This window comes from Hyla sarda, unplaced genomic scaffold, assembly GCF_029499605.1.
Source record: "Hyla sarda isolate aHylSar1 unplaced genomic scaffold, aHylSar1.hap1 scaffold_1716, whole genome shotgun sequence".
In the NCBI taxonomy this organism is placed as follows: domain Eukaryota; kingdom Metazoa; phylum Chordata; class Amphibia; order Anura; family Hylidae; genus Hyla; species Hyla sarda.
The window spans coordinates 1-18,939 of record NW_026608356.1 but is presented as its reverse complement, the minus strand read 5'-3'; the positions used below and the strand labels follow the sequence as shown (position 1 = coordinate 18,939).

The window sequence follows — 18,939 nt, the reverse complement described above, 5'->3', positions numbered from 1 at the left end:
TGCCTGCACCCCATTGGACTTACCTGTGTGGGTTAAATCCGGGTTATTTGACAACCTATGGCGGTGATGGTTCTGCTCAGGCAGAGCAGTGCTGATGCTCCTCATAAAGCTGTCGCTGCTGTGAAGGTTCTAGGTGACATCACAAATCCCTATGGTTACATACACAACAAAGCTGGGTTGTTGTTGTTTACACTCTGCAAGGCCTGTGGAAGTGAGTGACATCATAGCACTGTAGTTCTGAGGGTTCTAGATGGATGCAACAATCTCCTGTTGCTTCTATGAAGGCCATAATAGACGACATCACCAAACAGCTCCATAGTCACATACACAGCAAAGGAGAGATGTTGTTTACACCTAGTGATGTCAGTGGTATTGAGTGACATCACAGCACAGTGCTAAGGCTCCTGGGCCTGGACACAGCAGCGGCTGCAATATCTCAACGGAGAATACGTTTATATATATGTGTGTGTGTGCGCGTATATATATATATATATATATATATATATATATATATATATATATTCTCCGCCGAAATCACTTTTAAACCCATTTCCACCTTTTTTTCCCTTCTCTTCCTCTTACTTTTTTTTCACGTTTTTTTACGTTTTTCTCCTTTTCGCCTCTTTTCTGGGCGTATTATTCTTCTTTTTCTTCTTTTTTTTCGTCTAATGCATACCCCATCAGTGCAGCAATGCTTATTCAATACCGCCAGCAGATGGAGACACTGGGGGATAATTTTCTAAGGATTTATACTGATTTTTCCTGTCTGAATTTGTCGCACAGAAAGTTGCAGGCCAAATATGTGTGACATTTCTGCGACTTTAGCTTCTAGAGCATTTTTACAACATTATACATAGGTGCTGAATACATAAAAAGCGACTGTTCAGCGACAGACAAGTCGCATCGGCTGAAAGTAGGCCAGAATGTCAGTCCATGTTGGAGCAGGTTTAGATACAGTCTAAAGTATAGATCTCAAAGTCTGTGCACAGAATTTAGCAAGGGCCTCGCACCTTCTGATGCATCAGGTAGGTGCACAATAGCATAGCCTAACCCTCTGTACTTTGGTCTATATTGATGCGGGACATAGACAGCCAGCTGATGACCAATCCATTAGTGCAATGGATGGCTGGAAGCATTTGTCTTTGCCTTTGCAATACCACAGAAGCAATGCATGGTCAATGTACAGCAATGACACACCTGTGTGAACAGCCAGGAGACCCCCCCCCCCCCCCATGTTATGTTACATAGTTACATAGTTAGTACGGTCGAAAAAAGACATATGTCCATCAAGTTCAACCAGGGAATTAAGGGGTAGGGGTGTGGCGCGATATTGGGGAAGGGATGAGATTTTATATTTCTTCATAAGCATTAATCTTATTTTGTCAATTAGGAACATTCAGCACCCACCCGCTATCAAGGCAGCTGCCTATCATGTCATGCCCTACCTGCACAGGTGTGCTGGCTACTCAAATGATCCAATTAAGGAGGCCATTTAGTCAGCAGCAGCAGAAGTCCTGTGCCTGGACGCTCCAACAGCGGCCAGACACAAGCAGAAGCAGCAGAAGCAGCAGCAGCAGCACCACCTTTTGTTTTTTGGCTGCAGCAGCAAGGCCCACAGGGCTGGCTAGCTGGCTAGCCAGCAAGCAGGTAGCAATGAAAGTAGGAATCTTTCTTTTTAACCCTGTAAGGGGGTGGTGCACTGTACCCGAAGATACTGCCATATCGGGTCAATGCATAGGGCGACGGAAGCAAGCTTCGAAATCGGCCCCCGTTCTCAAAAATCCATTTAATATATGGTCCCCAGATAGGGGACGTATCAGATATTAAACTGATAAGAACAGATTTTTTTTTTTTTTTTTTTTTTTATCTAAAGCCGAGGAACGTGCTTTCGATTCACCCAAAGTGCAAGAAAAAGTGCAAACGTGTTACACTAAAAAAACGTGCACAAAGGATGCGGTCTATCGCAAGCCCTTCTCCGATAGGAGAGAGGCCCCCCAACAAACCTTACCCTTCGCCTCCGGACCAAAAGGTACCTGCGAGGTTCCAGGTTCGATGTCCCTTTTCGCCGAAGCTACTAGGAGACCACAAATGCTCCCGGCATCCCCCTTGGCGTTAGCCAAGGTATCTGCCCGCAGAGCCGATTACGGTAGGTACCCTGCTAAGCAGGAGTACCCGGGGTGTTTGCAGGGAGGTGCGGAACCTAATGGCCACACACACCTCCCCTAGACCGCCAGGAGGGACACCCAGAAGGGCTACCGCATCCTGACAAATCCTGTGAACACACAACACGCAAAAAGTGACACAGTGAGACAAAAAATAAATAAATAAGTGAATGTGTGCAGATATACTGCCCGGACATCCGGCCGGATCTATAAAAATTTCTCTGATCCTAGCCAGAAGGCCGGGAATCAAGAGGTGAGTGCCACAAGGTGAAGAGATTATGGTGCCCGTGCTTCAACTCAGTGAGTCTATTCTCCCAGTGAGTTTCGGCACCTCGGGGTCACCACTCCCCGAGGCACAAAAGTACCTCGGCTCTAGACCCTCTCAGCCTCATGGCGAGACCCGGAGGGAACAGGTCACATCGGGGCAGCCGTCGAGCTGATTCCTCAGAACCAGCCCCGGAAAGCCCTGGTACACCTGCATCCTCCATGCAGCACCCATCCCCACCAGCATGAAAACTGATAAGAACAGATACTACACTTGATCTTAGCCAAAAGGCCGAGAAGCGATAACCGTGAAAGGGGCGGGCCCAACAAGGTCCCCTTCATGGGCACTATCACTGCTTGCTGTCAGGGAGGCTGCCAGACAATTTTCCATGCACACTCTGGGCTGGGGGGCAGTCAACCACCAGTACACACAGCAGAACCTAAACCCATACCATTATTGCTAAGCAGCAAGACAGGGGCCCATTGCACTCCCACGGGGCCTTTTTAAATGCAATCCATAACCCGGATTTGCCAGGAACCCTTCTTACTCCTCCTACTTGCATGTGACACTGGGCTTAGGATCTGCATAGGAAACACACACACAAGCACACACCTACCTTTGTTGCCTGCAGATGCCTCCTTGGCTGTCCCCAAACGGTATCAAACCAACACCCACGGGAAGCTGTAAGCATAGAGGACATGCCTGCACCCCATTGGACTTACCTGTGTGGGTTAAATCCGGGTTATTTGACAACCTATGGCGGTGATGGTTCTGCTCAGGCAGAGCAGTGCTGATGCTCCTCATAAAGCTGTCGCTGCTGTGAAGGTTCTAGGTGACATCACAAATCCCTATGGTTACATACACAACAAAGCTGGGTTGTTGTTGTTTACACTCTGCAAGGCCTGTGGAAGTGAGTGACATCATAGCACTGTAGTTCTGAGGGTTCTAGATGGATGCAACAATCTCCTGTTGCTTCTATGAAGGCCATAATAGACGACATCACCAAACAGCTCCATAGTCACATACACAGCAAAGGAGAGATGTTGTTTACACCTAGTGATGTCAGTGGTATTGAGTGACATCACAGCACAGTGCTAAGGCTCCTGGGCCTGGACACAGCAGCGGCTGCAATATCTCAACGGAGAATACGTTTATATATATGTGTGTGTGTGCGCGTATATATATATATATATATATATATATATATATATATATTTCTCCGCCGAAATCACTTTTAAACCCATTTCCACCTTTTTTTCCCTTCTCTTCCTCTTACTTTTTTTTCACGTTTTTTTACGTTTTTCTCCTTTTCGCCTCTTTTCTGGGCGTATTATTCTTCTTTTTCTTCTTTTTTTTCGTCTAATGCATACCCCATCAGTGCAGCAATGCTTATTCAATACCGCCAGCAGATGGAGACACTGGGGGATAATTTTCTAAGGATTTATACTGATTTTTCCTGTCTGAATTTGTCGCACAGAAAGTTGCAGGCCAAATATGTGTGACATTTCTGCGACTTTAGCTTCTAGAGCATTTTTACAACATTATACATAGGTGCTGAATACATAAAAAGCGACTGTTCAGCGACAGACAAGTCGCATCGGCTGAAAGTAGGCCAGAATGTCAGTCCATGTTGGAGCAGGTTTAGATACAGTCTAAAGTATAGATCTCAAAGTCTGTGCACAGAATTTAGCAAGGGCCTCGCACCTTCTGATGCATCAGGTAGGTGCACAATAGCATAGCCTAACCCTCTGTACTTTGGTCTATATTGATGCGGGACATAGACAGCCAGCTGATGACCAATCCATTAGTGCAATGGATGGCTGGAAGCATTTGTCTTTGCCTTTGCAATACCACAGAAGCAATGCATGGTCAATGTACAGCAATGACACACCTGTGTGAACAGCCAGGAGACCCCCCCCCATGTTATGTTACATAGTTACATAGTTAGTACGGTCGAAAAAAGACATATGTCCATCAAGTTCAACCAGGGAATTAAGGGGTAGGGGTGTGGCGCGATATTGGGGAAGGGATGAGATTTTATATTTCTTCATAAGCATTAATCTTATTTTGTCAATTAGGAACATTCAGCACCCACCCGCTATCAAGGCAGCTGCCTATCATGTCATGCCCTACCTGCACAGGTGTGCTGGCTACTCAAATGATCCAATTAAGGAGGCCATTTAGTCAGCAGCAGCAGAAGTCCTGTGCCTGGACGCTCCAACAGCGGCCAGACACAAGCAGAAGCAGCAGAAGCAGCAGCAGCAGCACCACCTTTTGTTTTTTGGCTGCAGCAGCAAGGCCCACAGGGCTGGCTAGCTGGCTAGCCAGCAAGCAGGTAGCAATGAAAGTAGGAATCTTTCTTTTTAACCCTGTAAGGGGGTGGTGCACTGTACCCGAAGATACTGCCATATCGGGTCAATGCATAGGGCGACGGAAGCAAGCTTCGAAATCGGCCCCCGTTCTCAAAAATCCATTTAATATATGGTCCCCAGATAGGGGACGTATCAGATATTAAACTGATAAGAACAGATACTACACTTGATCTTAGCCAAAAGGCCGAGAAGCGATAACCGTGAAAGGGGCGGGCCCAACAAGGTCCCCTTCATGGGCACTATCACTGCTTGCTGTCAGGGAGGCTGCCAGACAATTTTCCATGCACACTCTGGGCTGGGGGGCAGTCAACCACCAGTACACACAGCAGAACCTAAACCCATACCATTATTGCTAAGCAGCAAGACAGGGGCCCATTGCACTCCCATGGGGCCTTTTTAAATGCAATCCATAACCCGGATTTGCCAGGAACCCTTCTTACTCCTCCTACTTGCATGTGACACTGGGCTTAGGATCTGCATAGGAAACACACACACAAGCACACACCTACCTTTGTTGCCTGCAGATGCCTCCTTGGCTGTCCCCAAACGGTATCAAACCAACACCCACGGGAAGCTGTAAGCATAGAGGACATGCCTGCACCCCATTGGACTTACCTGTGTGGGTTAAATCCGGGTTATTTGACAACCTATGGCGGTGATGGTTCTGCTCAGGCAGAGCAGTGCTGATGCTCCTCATAAAGCTGTCGCTGCTGTGAAGGTTCTAGGTGACATCACAAATCCCTATGGTTACATACACAACAAAGCTGGGTTGTTGTTGTTTACACTCTGCAAGGCCTGTGGAAGTGAGTGACATCATAGCACTGTAGTTCTGAGGGTTCTAGATGGATGCAACAATCTCCTGTTGCTTCTATGAAGGCCATAATAGACGACATCACCAAACAGCTCCATAGTCACATACACAGCAAAGGAGAGATGTTGTTTACACCTAGTGATGTCAGTGGTATTGAGTGACATCACAGCACAGTGCTAAGGCTCCTGGGCCTGGACACAGCAGCGGCTGCAATATCTCAACGGAGAATACGTTTATATATATGTGTGTGTGTGCGCGTATATATATATATATATATATATATATATATATATATTTCTCCGCCGAAATCACTTTTAAACCCATTTCCACCTTTTTTTCCCTTCTCTTCCTCTTACTTTTTTTTCACGTTTTTTTACGTTTTTCTCCTTTTCGCCTCTTTTCTGGGCGTATTATTCTTCTTTTTCTTCTTTTTTTCCGTCTAATGCATACCCCATCAGTGCAGCAATGCTTATTCAATACCGCCAGCAGATGGAGACACTGGGGGATAATTTTCTAAGGATTTATACTGATTTTTCCTGTCTGAATTTGTCGCACAGAAAGTTGCAGGCCAAATATGTGTGACATTTCTGCGACTTTAGCTTCTAGAGCATTTTTACAACATTATACATAGGTGCTGAATACATAAAAAGCGACTGTTCAGCGACAGACAAGTCGCATCGGCTGAAAGTAGGCCAGAATGTCAGTCCATGTTGGAGCAGGTTTAGATACAGTCTAAAGTATAGATCTCAAAGTCTGTGCACAGAATTTAGCAAGGGCCTCGCACCTTCTGATGCATCAGGTAGGTGCACAATAGCATAGCCTAACCCTCTGTACTTTGGTCTATATTGATGCGGGACATAGACAGCCAGCTGATGACCAATCCATTAGTGCAATGGATGGCTGGAAGCATTTGTCTTTGCCTTTGCAATACCACAGAAGCAATGCATGGTCAATGTACAGCAATGACACACCTGTGTGAACAGCCAGGAGACCCCCCCCCCCCATGTTATGTTACATAGTTACATAGTTAGTACGGTCGAAAAAAGACATATGTCCATCAAGTTCAACCAGGGAATTAAGGGGTAGGGGTGTGGCGCGATATTGGGGAAGGGATGAGATTTTATATTTCTTCATAAGCATTAATCTTATTTTGTCAATTAGGAACATTCAGCACCCACCCGCTATCAAGGCAGCTGCCTATCATGTCATGCCCTACCTGCACAGGTGTGCTGGCTACTCAAATGATCCAATTAAGGAGGCCATTTAGTCAGCAGCAGCAGAAGTCCTGTGCCTGGACGCTCCAACAGCGGCCAGACACAAGCAGAAGCAGCAGAAGCAGCAGCAGCAGCAGCAGCAGCACCACCTTTTGTTTTTTGGCTGCAGCAGCAAGGCCCACAGGGCTGGCTAGCTGGCTAGCCAGCAAGCAGGTAGCAATGAAAGTAGGAATCTTTCTTTTTAACCCTGTAAGGGGGTGGTGCACTGTACCCGAAGATACTGCCATATCGGGTCAATGCATAGGGCGACGGAAGCAAGCTTCGAAATCGGCCCCCGTTCTCAAAAATCCATTTAATATATGGTCCCCAGATAGGGGACGTATCAGATATTAAACTGATAAGAACAGATACTACACTTGATCTTAGCCAAAAGGCCGAGAAGCGATAACCGTGAAAGGGGCGGGCCCAACAAGGTCCCCTTCATGGGCACTATCACTGCTTGCTGTCAGGGAGGCTGCCAGACAATTTTCCATGCACACTCTGGGCTGGGGGGCAGTCAACCACCAGTACACACAGCAGAACCTAAACCCATACCATTATTGCTAAGCAGCAAGACAGGGGCCCATTGCACTCCCACGGGGCCTTTTTAAATGCAATCCATAACCCGGATTTGCCAGGAACCCTTCTTACTCCTCCTACTTGCATGTGACACTGGGCTTAGGATCTGCATAGGAAACACACACACAAGCACACACCTACCTTTGTTGCCTGCAGATGCCTCCTTGGCTGTCCCCAAACGGTATCAAACCAACACCCACGGGAAGCTGTAAGCATAGAGGACATGCCTGCACCCCATTGGACTTACCTGTGTGGGTTAAATCCGGGTTATTTGACAACCTATGGCGGTGATGGTTCTGCTCAGGCAGAGCAGTGCTGATGCTCCTCATAAAGCTGTCGCTGCTGTGAAGGTTCTAGGTGACATCACAAATCCCTATGGTTACATACACAACAAAGCTGGGTTGTTGTTGTTTACACTCTGCAAGGCCTGTGGAAGTGAGTGACATCATAGCACTGTAGTTCTGAGGGTTCTAGATGGATGCAACAATCTCCTGTTGCTTCTATGAAGGCCATAATAGACGACATCACCAAACAGCTCCATAGTCACATACACAGCAAAGGAGAGATGTTGTTTACACCTAGTGATGTCAGTGGTATTGAGTGACATCACAGCACAGTGCTAAGGCTCCTGGGCCTGGACACAGCAGCGGCTGCAATATCTCAACGGAGAATACGTTTATATATATGTGTGTGTGTGCGCGTATATATATATATATATATATATATATATATATATATATATATATTTCTCCGCCGAAATCACTTTTAAACCCATTTCCACCTTTTTTTCCCTTCTCTTCCTCTTACTTTTTTTTCACGTTTTTTTACGTTTTTCTCCTTTTCGCCTCTTTTCTGGGCGTATTATTCTTCTTTTTCTTCTTTTTTTTCGTCTAATGCATACCCCATCAGTGCAGCAATGCTTATTCAATACCGCCAGCAGATGGAGACACTGGGGGATAATTTTCTAAGGATTTATACTGATTTTTCCTGTCTGAATTTGTCGCACAGAAAGTTGCAGGCCAAATATGTGTGACATTTCTGCGACTTTAGCTTCTAGAGCATTTTTACAACATTATACATAGGTGCTGAATACATAAAAAGCGACTGTTCAGCGACAGACAAGTCGCATCGGCTGAAAGTAGGCCAGAATGTCAGTCCATGTTGGAGCAGGTTTAGATACAGTCTAAAGTATAGATCTCAAAGTCTGTGCACAGAATTTAGCAAGGGCCTCGCACCTTCTGATGCATCAGGTAGGTGCACAATAGCATAGCCTAACCCTCTGTACTTTGGTCTATATTGATGCGGGACATAGACAGCCAGCTGATGACCAATCCATTAGTGCAATGGATGGCTGGAAGCATTTGTCTTTGCCTTTGCAATACCACAGAAGCAATGCATGGTCAATGTACAGCAATGACACACCTGTGTGAACAGCCAGGAGACCCCCCCCCCCCATGTTATGTTACATAGTTACATAGTTAGTACGGTCGAAAAAAGACATATGTCCATCAAGTTCAACCAGGGAATTAAGGGGTAGGGGTGTGGCGCGATATTGGGGAAGGGATGAGATTTTATATTTCTTCATAAGCATTAATCTTATTTTGTCAATTAGGAACATTCAGCACCCACCCGCTATCAAGGCAGCTGCCTATCATGTCATGCCCTACCTGCACAGGTGTGCTGGCTACTCAAATGATCCAATTAAGGAGGCCATTTAGTCAGCAGCAGCAGAAGTCCTGTGCCTGGACGCTCCAACAGCGGCCAGACACAAGCAGAAGCAGCAGAAGCAGCAGCAGCAGCACCACCTTTTGTTTTTTGGCTGCAGCAGCAAGGCCCACAGGGCTGGCTAGCTGGCTAGCCAGCAAGCAGGTAGCAATGAAAGTAGGAATCTTTCTTTTTAACCCTGTAAGGGGGTGGTGCACTGTACCCGAAGATACTGCCATATCGGGTCAATGCATAGGGCGACGGAAGCAAGCTTCGAAATCGGCCCCCGTTCTCAAAAATCCATTTAATATATGGTCCCCAGATAGGGGACGTATCAGATATTAAACTGATAAGAACAGATACTACACTTGATCTTAGCCAAAAGGCCGAGAAGCGATAACCGTGAAAGGGGCGGGCCCAACAAGGTCCCCTTCATGGGCACTATCACTGCTTGCTGTCAGGGAGGCTGCCAGACAATTTTCCATGCACACTCTGGGCTGGGGGGCAGTCAACCACCAGTACACACAGCAGAACCTAAACCCATACCATTATTGCTAAGCAGCAAGACAGGGGCCCATTGCACTCCCACGGGGCCTTTTTAAATGCAATCCATAACCCGGATTTGCCAGGAACCCTTCTTACTCCTCCTACTTGCATGTGACACTGGGCTTAGGATCTGCATAGGAAACACACACACAAGCACACACCTACCTTTGTTGCCTGCAGATGCCTCCTTGGCTGTCCCCAAACGGTATCAAACCAACACCCACGGGAAGCTGTAAGCATAGAGGACATGCCTGCACCCCATTGGACTTACCTGTGTGGGTTAAATCCGGGTTATTTGACAACCTATGGCGGTGATGGTTCTGCTCAGGCAGAGCAGTGCTGATGCTCCTCATAAAGCTGTCGCTGCTGTGAAGGTTCTAGGTGACATCACAAATCCCTATGGTTACATACACAACAAAGCTGGGTTGTTGTTGTTTACACTCTGCAAGGCCTGTGGAAGTGAGTGACATCATAGCACTGTAGTTCTGAGGGTTCTAGATGGATGCAACAATCTCCTGTTGCTTCTATGAAGGCCATAATAGACGACATCACCAAACAGCTCCATAGTCACATACACAGCAAAGGAGAGATGTTGTTTACACCTAGTGATGTCAGTGGTATTGAGTGACATCACAGCACAGTGCTAAGGCTCCTGGGCCTGGACACAGCAGCGGCTGCAATATCTCAACGGAGAATACGTTTATATATATGTGTGTGTGTGCGCGTATATATATATATATATATATATATATATATATATATATATATATTTCTCCGCCGAAATCACTTTTAAACCCATTTCCACCTTTTTTTCCCTTCTCTTCCTCTTACTTTTTTTTCACGTTTTTTTACGTTTTTCTCCTTTTCGCCTCTTTTCTGGGCGTATTATTCTTCTTTTTCTTCTTTTTTTTCGTCTAATGCATACCCCATCAGTGCAGCAATGCTTATTCAATACCGCCAGCAGATGGAGACACTGGGGGATAATTTTCTAAGGATTTATACTGATTTTTCCTGTCTGAATTTGTCGCACAGAAAGTTGCAGGCCAAATATGTGTGACATTTCTGCGACTTTAGCTTCTAGAGCATTTTTACAACATTATACATAGGTGCTGAATACATAAAAAGCGACTGTTCAGCGACAGACAAGTCGCATCGGCTGAAAGTAGGCCAGAATGTCAGTCCATGTTGGAGCAGGTTTAGATACAGTCTAAAGTATAGATCTCAAAGTCTGTGCACAGAATTTAGCAAGGGCCTCGCACCTTCTGATGCATCAGGTAGGTGCACAATAGCATAGCCTAACCCTCTGTACTTTGGTCTATATTGATGCGGGACATAGACAGCCAGCTGATGACCAATCCATTAGTGCAATGGATGGCTGGAAGCATTTGTCTTTGCCTTTGCAATACCACAGAAGCAATGCATGGTCAATGTACAGCAATGACACACCTGTGTGAACAGCCAGGAGACCCCCCCCCCCATGTTATGTTACATAGTTACATAGTTAGTACGGTCGAAAAAAGACATATGTCCATCAAGTTCAACCAGGGAATTAAGGGGTAGGGGTGTGGCGCGATATTGGGGAAGGGATGAGATTTTATATTTCTTCATAAGCATTAATCTTATTTTGTCAATTAGGAACATTCAGCACCCACCCGCTATCAAGGCAGCTGCCTATCATGTCATGCCCTACCTGCACAGGTGTGCTGGCTACTCAAATGATCCAATTAAGGAGGCCATTTAGTCAGCAGCAGCAGAAGTCCTGTGCCTGGACGCTCCAACAGCGGCCAGACACAAGCAGAAGCAGCAGAAGCAGCAGCAGCAGCACCACCTTTTGTTTTTTGGCTGCAGCAGCAAGGCCCACAGGGCTGGCTAGCTGGCTAGCCAGCAAGCAGGTAGCAATGAAAGTAGGAATCTTTCTTTTTAACCCTGTAAGGGGGTGGTGCACTGTACCCGAAGATACTGCCATATCGGGTCAATGCATAGGGCGACGGAAGCAAGCTTCGAAATCGGCCCCCGTTCTCAAAAATCCATTTAATATATGGTCCCCAGATAGGGGACGTATCAGATATTAAACTGATAAGAACAGATACTACACTTGATCTTAGCCAAAAGGCCGAGAAGCGATAACCGTGAAAGGGGCGGGCCCAACAAGGTCCCCTTCATGGGCACTATCACTGCTTGCTGTCAGGGAGGCTGCCAGACAATTTTCCATGCACACTCTGGGCTGGGGGGCAGTCAACCACCAGTACACACAGCAGAACCTAAACCCATACCATTATTGCTAAGCAGCAAGACAGGGGCCCATTGCACTCCCACGGGGCCTTTTTAAATGCAATCCATAACCCGGATTTGCCAGGAACCCTTCTTACTCCTCCTACTTGCATGTGACACTGGGCTTAGGATCTGCATAGGAAACACACACACAAGCACACACCTACCTTTGTTGCCTGCAGATGCCTCCTTGGCTGTCCCCAAACGGTATCAAACCAACACCCACGGGAAGCTGTAAGCATAGAGGACATGCCTGCACCCCATTGGACTTACCTGTGTGGGTTAAATCCGGGTTATTTGACAACCTATGGCGGTGATGGTTCTGCTCAGGCAGAGCAGTGCTGATGCTCCTCATAAAGCTGTCGCTGCTGTGAAGGTTCTAGGTGACATCACAAATCCCTATGGTTACATACACAACAAAGCTGGGTTGTTGTTGTTTACACTCTGCAAGGCCTGTGGAAGTGAGTGACATCATAGCACTGTAGTTCTGAGGGTTCTAGATGGATGCAACAATCTCCTGTTGCTTCTATGAAGGCCATAATAGACGACATCACCAAACAGCTCCATAGTCACATACACAGCAAAGGAGAGATGTTGTTTACACCTAGTGATGTCAGTGGTATTGAGTGACATCACAGCACAGTGCTAAGGCTCCTGGGCCTGGACACAGCAGCGGCTGCAATATCTCAACGGAGAATACGTTTATATATATGTGTGTGTGTGCGCGTATATATATATATATATATATATATATATATATATATATATATCTCCGCCGAAATCACTTTTAAACCCATTTCCACCTTTTTTTCCCTTCTCTTCCTCTTACTTTTTTTTCACGTTTTTTTACGTTTTTCTCCTTTTCGCCTCTTTTCTGGGCGTATTATTCTTCTTTTTCTTCTTTTTTTTCGTCTAATGCATACCCCATCAGTGCAGCAATGCTTATTCAATACCGCCAGCAGATGGAGACACTGGGGGATAATTTTCTAAGGATTTATACTGATTTTTCCTGTCTGAATTTGTCGCACAGAAAGTTGCAGGCCAAATATGTGTGACATTTCTGCGACTTTAGCTTCTAGAGCATTTTTACAACATTATACATAGGTGCTGAATACATAAAAAGCGACTGTTCAGCGACAGACAAGTCGCATCGGCTGAAAGTAGGCCAGAATGTCAGTCCATGTTGGAGCAGGTTTAGATACAGTCTAAAGTATAGATCTCAAAGTCTGTGCACAGAATTTAGCAAGGGCCTCGCACCTTCTGATGCATCAGGTAGGTGCACAATAGCATAGCCTAACCCTCTGTACTTTGGTCTATATTGATGCGGGACATAGACAGCCAGCTGATGACCAATCCATTAGTGCAATGGATGGCTGGAAGCATTTGTCTTTGCCTTTGCAATACCACAGAAGCAATGCATGGTCAATGTACAGCAATGACACACCTGTGTGAACAGCCAGGAGACCCCCCCCCCCCCCATGTTATGTTACATAGTTACATAGTTAGTACGGTCGAAAAAAGACATATGTCCATCAAGTTCAACCAGGGAATTAAGGGGTAGGGGTGTGGCGCGATATTGGGGAAGGGATGAGATTTTATATTTCTTCATAAGCATTAATCTTATTTTGTCAATTAGGAACATTCAGCACCCACCCGCTATCAAGGCAGCTGCCTATCATGTCATGCCCTACCTGCACAGGTGTGCTGGCTACTCAAATGATCCAATTAAGGAGGCCATTTAGTCAGCAGCAGCAGAAGTCCTGTGCCTGGACGCTCCAACAGCGGCCAGACACAAGCAGAAGCAGCAGAAGCAGCAGCAGCAGCACCACCTTTTGTTTTTTGGCTGTAGCAGCAAGGCCCACAGGGCTGGCTAGCTGGCTAGCCAGCAAGCAGGTAGCAATGAAAGTAGGAATCTTTCTTTTTAACCCTGTAAGGGGGTGGTGCACTGTACCCGAAGATACTGCCATATCGGGTCAATGCATAGGGCGACGGAAGCAAGCTTCGAAATCGGCCCCCGTTCTCAAAAATCCATTTAATATATGGTCCCCAGATAGGGGACGTATCAGATATTAAACTGATAAGAACAGATACTACACTTGATCTTAGCCAAAAGGCCGAGAAGCGATAACCGTGAAAGGGGCGGGCCCAACAAGGTCCCCTTCATGGGCACTATCACTGCTTGCTGTCAGGGAGGCTGCCAGACAATTTTCCATGCACACTCTGGGCTGGGGGGCAGTCAACCACCAGTACACACAGCAGAACCTAAACCCATACCATTATTGCTAAGCAGCAAGACAGGGGCCCATTGCACTCCCACGGGGCCTTTTTAAATGCAATCCATAACCCGGATTTGCCAGGAACCCTTCTTACTCCTCCTACTTGCATGTGACACTGGGCTTAGGATCTGCATAGGAAACACACACACAAGCACACACCTACCTTTGTTGCCTGCAGATGCCTCCTTGGCTGTCCCCAAACGGTATCAAACCAACACCCACGGGAAGCTGTAAGCATAGAGGACATGCCTGCACCCCATTGGACTTACCTGTGTGGGTTAAATCCGGGTTATTTGACAACCTATGGCGGTGATGGTTCTGCTCAGGCAGAGCAGTGCTGATGCTCCTCATAAAGCTGTCGCTGCTGTGAAGGTTCTAGGTGACATCACAAATCCCTATGGTTACATACACAACAAAGCTGGGTTGTTGTTGTTTACACTCTGCAAGGCCTGTGGAAGTGAGTGACATCATAGCACTGTAGTTCTGAGGGTTCTAGATGGATGCAACAATCTCCTGTTGCTTCTATGAAGGCCATAATAGACGACATCACCAAACAGCTCCATAGTCACATACACAGCAAAGGAGAGATGTTGTTTACACCTAGTGATGTCAGTGGTATTGAGTGACATCACAGCACAGTGCTAAGGCTCCTGGGCCTGGACACAGCAGCGGCTGCAATATCTCAACGGAGAATACGTTTATATATATGTGTGTGTGTGCGCGTATATATATATATATATATATATATATATATATATATATATATATTTCTCCGCCGAAATCACTTTTAAACCCATTTCCACCTTTTTTTCCCTTCTCTTCCTCTTACTTTTTTTTCACGTTTTTTTACGTTTTTCTCCTTTTCGCCTCTTTTCTGGGCGTATTATTCTTCTTTTTCTTCTTTTTTTTCGTCTAATGCATACCCCATCAGTGCAGCAATGCTTATTCAATACCGCCAGCAGATGGAGACACTGGGGGATAATTTTCTAAGGATTTATACTGATTTTTCCTGTCTGAATTTGTCGCACAGAAAGTTGCAGGCCAAATATGTGTGACATTTCTGCGACTTTAGCTTCTAGAGCATTTTTACAACATTATACATAGGTGCTGAATACATAAAAAGCGACTGTTCAGCGACAGACAAGTCGCATCGGCTGAAAGTAGGCCAGAATGTCAGTCCATGTTGGAGCAGGTTTAGATACAGTCTAAAGTATAGATCTCAAAGTCTGTGCACAGAATTTAGCAAGGGCCTCGCACCTTCTGATGCATCAGGTAGGTGCACAATAGCATAGCCTAACCCTCTGTACTTTGGTCTATATTGATGCGGGACATAGACAGCCAGCTGATGACCAATCCATTAGTGCAATGGATGGCTGGAAGCATTTGTCTTTGCCTTTGCAATACCACAGAAGCAATGCATGGTCAATGTACAGCAATGACACACCTGTGTATACAGCCAGGAGACCCCCCCCCCCCCCCATGTTATGTTACATAGTTACATAGTTAGTACGGTCGAAAAAAGACATATGTCCATCAAGTTCAACCAGGGAATTAAGGGGTAGGGGTGTGGCGCGATATTGGGGAAGGGATGAGATTTTATATTTCTTCATAAGCATTAATCTTATTTTGTCAATTAGGAACATTCAGCACCCACCCGCTATCAAGGCAGCTGCCTATCATGTCATGCCCTACCTGCACAGGTGTGCTGGCTACTCAAATGATCCAATTAAGGAGGCCATTTAGTCAGCAGCAGCAGAAGTCCTGTGCCTGGACGCTCCAACAGCGGCCAGACACAAGCAGAAGCAGCAGAAGCAGCAGCAGCAGCACCACCTTTTGTTTTTTGGCTGCAGCAGCAAGGCCCACAGGGCTGGCTAGCTGGCTAGCCAGCAAGCAGGTAGCAATGAAAGTAGGAATCTTTCTTTTTAACCCTGTAAGGGGGTGGTGCACTGTACCCGAAGATACTGCCATATCGGGTCAATGCATAGGGCGACGGAAGCAAGCTTCGAAATCGGCCCCCGTTCTCAAAAATCCATTTAATATATGGTCCCCAGATAGGGGACGTATCAGATATTAAACTGATAAGAACAGATACTACACTTGATCTTAGCCAAAAGGCCGAGAAGCGATAACCGTGAAAGGGGCGGGCCCAACAAGGTCCCCTTCATGGGCACTATCACTGCTTGCTGTCAGGGAGGCTGCCAGACAATTTTCCATGCACACTCTGGGCTGGGGGGCAGTCAACCACCAGTACACACAGCAGAACCTAAACCCATACCATTATTGCTAAGCAGCAAGACAGGGGCCCATTGCACTCCCACGGGGCCTTTTTAAATGCAATCCATAACCCGGATTTGCCAGGAACCCTTCTTACTCCTCCTACTTGCATGTGACACTGGGCTTAGGATCTGCATAGGAAACACACACACAAGCACACACCTACCTTTGTTGCCTGCAGATGCCTCCTTGGCTGTCCCCAAACGGTATCAAACCAACACCCACGGGAAGCTGTAAGCATAGAGGACATGCCTGCACCCCATTGGACTTACCTGTGTGGGTTAAATCCGGGTTATTTGACAACCTATGGCGGTGATGGTTCTGCTCAGGCAGAGCAGTGCTGATGCTCCTCATAAAGCTGTCGCTGCTGTGAAGGTTCTAGGTGACATCACAAATCCCTATGGTTACATACACAACAAAGCTGGGTTGTTGTTGTTTACACTCTGCAAGGCCTGTGGAAGTGAGTGACATCATAGCACTGTAGTTCTGAGGGTTCTAGATGGATGCAACAATCTCCTGTTGCTTCTATGAAGGCCATAATAGACGACATCACCAAACAGCTCCATAGTCACATACACAGCAAAGGAGAGATGTTGTTTACACCTAGTGATGTCAGTGGTATTGAGTGACATCACAGCACAGTGCTAAGGCTCCTGGGCCTGGACACAGCAGCGGCTGCAATATCTCAACGGAGAATACGTTTATATATATGTGTGTGTGTGCGCGTATATATATATATATATATATATATATATATATATATATATATTTCTCCGCCGAAATCACTTTTAAACCCATTTCCACCTTTTTTTCCCTTCTCTTCCTCTTACTTTTTTTTCACGTTTTTTTACGTTTTTCTCCTTTTCGCCTCTTTTCTGGGCGTATTATTCTTCTTTTTCTTCTTTTTTTTCGTCTAATGCATACCCCATCAGTGCAGCAATGCTTATTCAATACCGCCAGCAGATGGAGACACTGGGGGATAATTTTCTAAGGATTTATACTGATTTTTCCTGTCTGAATTTGTCGCACAGAAAGTTGCAGGCCAAATATGTGTGACATTTCTGCGACTTTAGCTTCTAGAGCATTTTTACAACATTATACATAGGTGCTGAATACATAAAAAGCGACTGTTCAGCGACAGACAAGTCGCATCGGCTGAAAGTAGGCCAGAATGTCAGTCCATGTTGGAGCAGGTTTAGATACAGTCTAAAGTATAGATCTCAAAGTCTGTGCACAGAATTTAGCAAGGGCCTCGCACCTTCTGATGCATCAGGTAGGTGCACAATAGCATAGCCTAACCCTCTGTACTTTGGTCTATATTGATGCGGGACATAGACAGCCAGCTGATGACCAATCCATTAGTGCAATGGATGGCTGGAAGCATTTGTCTTTGCCTTTGCAATACCACAGAAGCAATGCATGGTCAATGTACAGCAATGACACACCTGTGTGAACAGCCAGGAGACCCCCCCCCCCCCATGTTATGTTACATAGTTACATAGTTAGTACGGTCGAAAAAAGACATATGTCCATCAAGTTCAACCAGGGAATTAAGGGGTAGGGGTGTGGCGCGATATTGGGGAAGGGATGAGATTTTATATTTCTTCATAAGCATTAATCTTATTTTGTCAATTAGGAACATTCAGCACCCACCCGCTATCAAGGCAGCTGCCTATCATGTCATGCCCTACCTGCACAGGTGTGCTGGCTACTCAAATGATCCAATTAAGGAGGCCATTTAGTCAGCAGCAGCAGAAGTCCTGTGCCTGGACGCTCCAACAGCGGCCAGACACAAGCAGAAGCAGCAGAAGCAGCAGCAGCAGCACCACCTTTTGTTTTTTGGCTGCAGCAGCAAGGCCCACAGGGCTGGCTAGCTGGCTAGCCAGCAAGCAGGTAGCAATGAAAGTAGGAATCTTTCTTTTTAACCCTGTAAGGGGGTGGTGCACTGTACCCGAAGATACTGCCATATCGGGTCAATGCATAGGGCGACGGAAGCAAGCTTCGAAATCGGCCCCCGTTCTCAAAAATCCATTTAATATATGGTCCCCAGATAGGGGACGTATCAGATATTAAACTGATAAGAACAGATACTACACTTGATCTTAGCCAAAAGGCCGAGAAGCGATAACCGTGAAAGGGGCGGGCCCAACAAGGTCCCCTTCATGGGCACTATCACTGCTTGCTGTCAGGGAGGCTGCCAGACAATTTTCCATGCACACTCTGGGCTGGGGGGCAGTCAACCACCAGTACACACAGCAGAACCTAAACCCATACCATTATTGCTAAGCAGCAAGACAGGGGCCCATTGCACTCCCACGGGGCCTTTTTAAATGCAATCCATAACCCGGATTTGCCAGGAACCCTTCTTACTCCTCCTACTTGCATGTGACACTGGGCTTAGGATCTGCATAGGAAACACACACACA

The 18,939-nt window shown here is 46.3% G+C and overlaps 8 non-coding genes and 1 pseudogene across 8 annotated transcripts; all 9 read right to left on the bottom strand.

Moving 5' to 3' along the window:
* Window positions 1–1,689: 1,689 nt before the first annotated feature.
* LOC130312436 (U2 spliceosomal RNA) lies at window positions 1,690–1,878 on the bottom strand. Its single transcript, XR_008860554.1, has one exon. It is a non-coding gene; the product is annotated as a U2 spliceosomal RNA (small nuclear RNA).
* Window positions 1,879–2,570: 692 nt separating this feature from the next.
* On the bottom strand, window positions 2,571–2,730 carry LOC130312438 (U2 spliceosomal RNA; annotated as a pseudogene).
* Window positions 2,731–4,804: 2,074 nt separating this feature from the next.
* On the bottom strand, window positions 4,805–4,995 carry LOC130312408 (U2 spliceosomal RNA). Its single transcript, XR_008860529.1, has one exon. It is a non-coding gene; the product is annotated as a U2 spliceosomal RNA (small nuclear RNA).
* Window positions 4,996–7,079: 2,084 nt separating this feature from the next.
* LOC130312407 (U2 spliceosomal RNA) lies at window positions 7,080–7,270 on the bottom strand. Its single transcript, XR_008860528.1, has one exon. It is a non-coding gene; the product is annotated as a U2 spliceosomal RNA (small nuclear RNA).
* A 2,083-nt stretch (window positions 7,271–9,353) lies between these two features.
* Window positions 9,354–9,544, bottom strand: LOC130312441 (U2 spliceosomal RNA). Its single transcript, XR_008860557.1, has one exon. It is a non-coding gene; the product is annotated as a U2 spliceosomal RNA (small nuclear RNA).
* A 2,082-nt stretch (window positions 9,545–11,626) lies between these two features.
* LOC130312440 (U2 spliceosomal RNA) lies at window positions 11,627–11,817 on the bottom strand. The gene has a single exon (XR_008860556.1). It is a non-coding gene; the product is annotated as a U2 spliceosomal RNA (small nuclear RNA).
* Window positions 11,818–13,898: 2,081 nt separating this feature from the next.
* On the bottom strand, window positions 13,899–14,089 carry LOC130312430 (U2 spliceosomal RNA). Its single transcript, XR_008860549.1, has one exon. It is a non-coding gene; the product is annotated as a U2 spliceosomal RNA (small nuclear RNA).
* A 2,086-nt stretch (window positions 14,090–16,175) lies between these two features.
* LOC130312418 (U2 spliceosomal RNA) lies at window positions 16,176–16,366 on the bottom strand. The gene has a single exon (XR_008860538.1). It is a non-coding gene; the product is annotated as a U2 spliceosomal RNA (small nuclear RNA).
* A 2,082-nt stretch (window positions 16,367–18,448) lies between these two features.
* LOC130312406 (U2 spliceosomal RNA) lies at window positions 18,449–18,639 on the bottom strand. Its single transcript, XR_008860527.1, has one exon. It is a non-coding gene; the product is annotated as a U2 spliceosomal RNA (small nuclear RNA).
* Between the last annotated feature and the right edge of the window lie 300 nt (window positions 18,640–18,939).